This window comes from Pezoporus wallicus, unplaced genomic scaffold, assembly GCF_028554395.1.
Source record: "Pezoporus wallicus isolate ANWC-B61680 ecotype Strahan unplaced genomic scaffold, APGP_CSIRO_Pwel_v1 contig_8512, whole genome shotgun sequence".
Classification (NCBI taxonomy): domain Eukaryota; kingdom Metazoa; phylum Chordata; class Aves; order Psittaciformes; family Psittacidae; genus Pezoporus; species Pezoporus wallicus.
In genome coordinates, this window is record NW_026635168.1 from 919,654 (window position 1) to 927,078 (window position 7,425).

Sequence of the window (7,425 nt, forward strand, 5' to 3'; positions counted from 1 at the left end):
CTCCCTTCTAACTGGTGTTTCTATGATTTGGTAAATTGAATAAATATTGTTTACAAAATATTTAGGAATAAATCTGATCATTACAGAATATTTGGCACATTATATAGATGAGTAAATCAATACTTTTAAATTTCTAGTTTTGTTTGTTCTGGCTTTTTCTGTTATAGCAACTCTAGAGACTATTAGAAATGTGACCTATTGTAGTTATAGGGCTAGTACTGCTCATATGGCAAGCTAAATGTGGGTCTGGGAAAGAGAAGAATGTAAATGATCACAGAAGTCTTTCCCAGGTTCTGTGCTTATTTACTCTGAGTTTTAGTGGAAACTTTTTCATCTAATAATGTATTTTGTTCCTGATGACAAAATGTTGTCCAAACATCAGCTAGATCAGTTTCTCAGAACCCGTAAGTGATAATATATTCAGTAAGCTGCATTGAAACTTTGAAGAACAGGTTAGAACAAGAAGTGAAGAACAATATCTCTTCTTAATTGAATCTGCAAACAGAATTCAAGGGGGTTAATTAAAATGTGGTCTGGGCAATGGCTTTTCTATTGACAAAAGAAATTAAAATATAGGCTTTACATCTTTATAAAGAATAGGTCAGAATCTGATTACATTCACATTGACATAACTGTGGAGTGTTTCTGTTGATGCTAATTCATATTTATATCGGAGCTTCAGAATTAAAAATCCATTCAAGCATTTCTAGCAATACAGTGCCTCCTAGCATGATACTTGACATTGATTTAGTTTTAGAAGTAAAAGGAGTAAACGAGCAGTACAGCTTCCTGAAATTAAAACTGATACCAATTTATCCTTAATTTGCAGTTAACGCAGAACTTAATGGAGAAAGCTTAAATTTGTCATCTCTTTGAGTTCACTTTTTCACTGTAATAATTGATAAATAAAATTCATACTCAGGCCCTTATTAATAATGCAGGGATTTGAAACAACAGTAACAATTACAAGAAACTATATAAACCATTATTTAAACAGCAGCTTTCTTCAGTTTCAAACAGCTAATTTTTTTCTTTATATAATGTCACTTTTAGCAATACTGGCAAGAATACTCATTTAGAAGAAATTTGTTCTTACAGTTCACATTCCCCTGAGTTTTGCTGAGAAGCAGAGGGTGAATTTAACATTTTTTTCAATTGTTACTTCTGGAGAAGAGCAACTGTTTTGTTGTAGACAAGAGATACCAGCCTGTAGTCGGAAAACAATAATGTCTTATATTTAATAGTCTTGTTTCCTCTGCTCTATATTACTTTTAAGACCTTTTGTGCTCTTGGGTATGTATGTCATGAAAGCTACTGATTCTTTTTCTGCTGTAAGGGTTGGTAATTTTGTCTAAAGTTTCTTCCTGTGCATTGGGGCATGTTTACAGCCAAGTTACAAAACAATTACTTCCATATGCAGCACAATGTCTCTATGATAACTTCCCAGTTCCAAATGTTTTAGATCATAGAATCATAGAATGGTTTGGGTTGGAAAGGGCCTTAACATTCCAACCCGTCTGCCATGGGCAGGGACTTCTCACACTAGACCATGTCACCCAAAGCTCTGTCCAACTTTGGGCATTAAGTGATAATGGCTATTTGATTCCTTCAGCATAATGATAGGAATATTCTTTATTAAGAATATCCATTTTCTAAGGGTTTACTTCACAACTGTTATAAAAGACTGTAAAAAAAGTCTGGTAGTATTACTTGTTCTGAGGAGGGTCACAGAAGACTTGAAGAAGTTTCCCATAATAAACTTTGTAGGCATGCATTTATTTCTGTACAGAATTAGTAGTGTTTCATCCAGAGATCCTCCACAAGCACACAAACACTTCTGTGGAAGCTGCTGTCGCTGATCAGTGTGCAGGGATGGCTGCACGGAGCTTTCCTCAAAACTCAAAAGAAGCAGCTGTGTTTACATTACCCTGTTTCTGAATTTATATATCCCATTTCTCTGTCTGTTAATTAACTCCAGGTTCACCATGTTAATTTAACTTTAGTGGCTTGATTTTGGAGAGGTATTCCTTGGTGCTAACTCAGGGAATTCTACACTGAATTCCACTATGCGGCATATTCATATCATCCACAGATACCAGTCCTACATCCCCCTCCTTTGTAAACCTTAATTTTGCAATTACATTCCTGGTATTACTTATGAAAGAGAAATCCCCTATGTGGAGAGAACCTGTGAGGTTATTAGGCAAGTGAATTTTCTTTTTAATGATACATGAAGCATTGGAATGAGGTCAGAAACAAATTTTCTTCATAATATAAGATCATGGGATACTTCAGGTTACAAGGGACCTCAGGAGGTCTCTAGTCCAATCTCCTACTCAAAGCAGAGTCAGTTTTGAGATTAGATCAGGTTGCTCACGGCTTTATCCAGTCTTTTAAAGCTTCCAAGGAGGAGACTGCACTGCATCTTTGGGCCAACTGCTCCACCACTTGACTGTTGTGGTGGAAAAGTTTTTTCCTTATATTCAGTTTGAACCTCTCTTGCTTCAAGTTGTGCTCACTGCACTTAGTACTCCAGTGTTACCCTTAAATCTTCATTGATTCCTTACCTGTACCGGGGCAGGGAGAAGATACTGTGCTATGGTGTCAAAAGATGGATCTTTTACAGAATTAGAGCAATGTGCAGACTGTGATATATAAAATCATACAATCTTAGAATGGTTAGGGTTGGAAAAGACCTTAAAATTATCCAGCTCCAACTCTCCTCACAGGGGCAGGGACACCTCACACTAGACCATGTCACCCAAGGTCCTATGGATGACTTTCCCGAAAAGATCAACTAATATTTTTACAGTACCTCGTTATTCACATGAATTAAAGCTGTAACTCTAATAACTCCAAAGCTATTGTTTAATATATTTAAGACCTTTGAAAAAAATAGGAGAGAAATAGACAAAACTGACTGAAAGAGGAATTAATATAAGTGAAGAGTGGCCTTGAGAGTGACTACTTTAGAAATATAATTGGGTGGTCTCCTACAGCGTTGCTACAGAGATAAAAAACTGACATTTATACAAGGCAAAGAAAGCATCAAATTGGTCTTAGAAAGTAAAAAAAACACCAAACCAAGAACAATGCACCTTCCCCCCCTTCAGCCCCAGGTGCCTGAATCAATGACGTGATTATGCTTACCTGAGAGCTAGGTGTCTGATCAATGGAGAACTTATCAATACAGTTAGTGGAGACAGAGTATACTTCTTGCTCTCATAATAACTGATAAGTTATTCACTTGGTCAAATATAGGTATGGATTAAAGGGTGAGCTGAGCAGTTTTCTAGATTCTATTGATGGTTTATTAGACTTCCATTATATATAGTGGTAGTTTACATATCTAGTTCATATGTGTACACTTATTTTAGGTACCTTAATCTACAAACTAAATTTTTATCCCAAAATATAAACAGAGATTAAAGCTGCCTTCACTTCTGTTGTACCATCCAATATTGGGAATGTTTTATTTGATTATGTAAATGCTTTATTTTATAGAAGCTTCCAAGACAACACCACAATTTCTCCATTCTAAAGCATTCTGCTGCTTGCCACTCTGGTACTGAGATTTTACAACTTAGAGCTCAGAGGGCTTTGACTTGAATATAAACCTTTTGGCATTGCTGAGTGTCCATAATTGTATGTGTATCCATGGTAACTTCAGGAGAGAAACTATGGGTATATAATCCTTCTTAAGTAATACAATGTTATGTTTTTCTTGATAGACAAAAGTTGCTAGCTAGTCATAAGCATATTAAACAGCCTGTGAATATCAAAGTTTCATATATACTCTTTAACAGCAAACTGGAAATTGGTTTAATAAAATTGTAATGCTTGGTAATACTTCAGGAATACACATACAAAATTTCTGAAGCTCCTGTTTTGAACAAAGGTGGGCAAACTAACTTCAGAGCAATCATTCTGGTTAAACCTCCTTTCTCTCAAACCTACACTTGAATGGAAAAGTCATAAGTAATCATGCCAATCTTGTTGCTTACCAGAAAAAGGGCTAAATTATTCTCTGACTAATCAAAATGGAATTTACACCCTTTTAGCATTAATATATTCCTGTATGATATAAATGTTTTGGTACATTGTAAAAGATTCAAAAATCAACATACTGAATATTTTGCTATATTTTTAAGTAGAGTTTTTCCTTGTTTGTTTATTAATTATTTTTGCTTCGCAAAAATACAGAATATTTTAGACACAGTTATGACTGTTATTTAACCCCCAAAGTATATGGATACCACTTTTGTTTTGTATGTTCTAGGTTTCATCCTGTGAGTCTTGCTAAAGCCTGGAGGTAAAGCCTGTAAGACTTACTGACAAGAAATTGCATGTTCCTGCAAGTAAAACTAAACACAAGGCACACTTTGGCACTGATGCTTAAGTGAAGCAAGCTTTCTATGCCTAGTCCCTCAGCATTCAAGGTCTACAGTGGTATGCATGTGGATAGAAAGTAGGTGTACCTGAAGAGACACAAACATGAAAAACAAAAGCTATTTTGCTGTAAAAGAGAAAGAAAAAAGTCTGATTTTATATGTAGGTAAACTGTTTTTTAAAATGAAGTTTTTTTTCCAGTTTTCCATGAGTTTTCAGCTGCTTTTTAATGGGACATCATAACTGAAGGAGGAATGTAAGCATAGATTCTGATCCCACAGCAATTTTTTTCTCCAGCTGCTGGCCCACAGAAATTTGGCATCTGTGGCTTCCCAGCCATGAAAGTAGTCCATTGAGTGGAAATCTGGGTGGTTTTTTCTGTTTTCTCTTTTTCTTCTTTCTCACCTATGAGATATGTTTGGTGTTTTGATGTCCTTCACTCTGTCAGAGACTGGTTATGTTTAGCACAGTTCTATGTAAAGAAATAAGGCTGGGAGTCCTCAAGTTAGTATTTTCTGACACCATTACTCGGTATTACTTTATTTTTCTCTGTATTCTCTTCATTCAGCCATGGGGGTGGAGAGAGGCCAGAAGATAATTAAATAAATTTACAACCACTGTATTTTGTTCAACAGTTTCATTATGAATCCAACAAACATAAGAATGAGGCTGCAGCTTCTGAAGATATTAATCCTGAGAAACCTGCCATGGTAGAGCTGTCATTGTAAACAGGGAAAGGTCCAGTGTAGGAATGGCAAGGAAGAAAATCTCCATTTTGGACATCATTGGAGAACAATAAGGACTAGAATACAGTTTCCCTGCAAGTATCTGCAGTCTTTGAGGAAAGAATCCCTCTTTAGTTTTCAGATTAAAAAACTTCAAAGTACCTCATCCCCACATCAGTAAGGTAGGAAAAGAAATTATCTAGACTCAGTAGATCTGTATTCAGACTGTGTATTCCATTAACAGCATATCTGATGTTGTAGACTATGCTAACCTCAAGAAATTGGACTAATGGAGCTCTAGAAGAAGGATAAAGTGATTACAAAGAATTGTAGGACTGGAAAACCTCTTGGATGGTCATACATCATGCATTCTTATTCCAAAGGAAGAATCAACTATAACTTTAGTGATTTTTGATATTTGTTTGTCTACTCTGTACTTAGAAACCTCAAATGACTTCCCAAGTTAATGACTTCCAGTGATTCAGTTTCTTTCATCATTTAGTAAGTTTTTCTTATAATATCTGTGCCAAATTATGCAGCCTGCATGTATTGTCCTGTGCCTGGACACATTCATAGCATGTAGTCATGGAACCAGAATGATCTAGTCTGGTGATGTGCCTTTTGCCAGTAATTATTCTTCGAAAGGAAAAGGCTAGACTGATATACTAAATAGCTCTGTGCTATATCCAGAGTTAATTGCTTTTTTCTTGTTTTAAGTGTTGTCCTGGAAATGTCACAGTATGTTTCAATATGTGAAGTTAGCTCGTTCAGTAATTAAGATGGTAAACGTCAAAGCCTACTGAAGTTTAAAGCTACTTAGTAATAAATAAGTAAGCCTAAAGTAATTTTAACACTGCTCTGAGCAACATACATTAAAACTTGTGGGACCTTTGTATAGTTCCTCTAGGTAGCTGCATGGGTGGGAAAGATCACCCACTTGTGTAAATAACACTCAGTTCTCTAAGGAACCCATGGATCTGGAATTCTGTGCATAAGAGGAAGTAAGCTGGATGTAGTTCAAATATCATCCTTCAACAAACACTCAAAGAACTGGATAAAAGTATCCATGAATTCTTTTTGCTCTTTTTCTTAGTGGAGTCTGTCTCCTGGAACAGAAATAAATTATGGAAAACATTGCATTAGCACAGGATGGAGGAAGAGGTCTTGGAAATAAAGGGCATGTCCATGTCTAGGTGGCTTAACCTGCCACAGAATTCCCATAATCTATCCAGATACACAGGAATTGTGGTTACGGGTGCTGAATCCATTTGTGTTGAAACTTGTTATAAATTCCATTTGCCAGGAGAATAATCAATGGAAATTCCACTCACACATCCTAGTTTATTCATCTTTTGGCTTGTCTTGATTTACCATGGGGTGAGGGGCAGAAGGGAAGGATGAGTTTCCAGTTAAAGTGCTGCAACAAAGTGCCTCTAAAGTTATCTGGTTGTTTGGTAACACCCTCCTGGTGGACCACAGCATGTCACTTAAGATATATATATATATATATATATATATAAGTGTGATGGCCTAGTTTCATCTGAAAAAAATTACTGTGTTGCTTGTCTTGGTCATTTTCCATATGCTCTACCATCCTATTGGAGATCTGTGGAAGTACTTAAGTGACGTTCCTCACAGTTTCAAAAGAAAATCCTATGGAAGACTTTCTTCACGATTCACTCTAAACTTTTGAACTTAACTTCTTTTGCTGACCAGCCCCAGTAGCATTTATTAACCTTATAGGCATGGCACAACCCTCTCTTTCCCCTTATTTGGAGTGTGGTGGGGAAAAGAATTTAAAATCAATATTAAACATTATTTATTAAGAGGGTCATTATATTATACATAATTTTTCATAGAAAATTTAATTTTGGTGATATATGTGCTGTGCTACAGAGGATGTATGATTTCACTGCAAGAATAAGATTCTTATTTGGGGTTTTTACTCTGAAGACAGCTAAGAAAAATCTCAGAGCTTCCCAAAACCACTCTTTCCAAAGAAACCACAGTGTTACAGAGCCCTTTCATCAGCCAGCATACAGTACTGTAGGACACAAAAATATGCACTGTACTACTTCAGATTAATTCATATTTGCAGCAGAGACAGTCTCTGTGAGTCTGTGCAATTAGGAAATGTAACTTTTTTTTCCTCTTGACTTTTTTAGCTGCCTCACCCGTTTTATTTGAACACATACATATGGTGTGTGAGGGTGAGCAAGCTCTCTGTAAATGTTTGGAAGGAGCATCTGTCAGACAATAAAACTTACAAGCAAACATGCTTCTCATTTAAAGTGTATTCACTAGAACTATT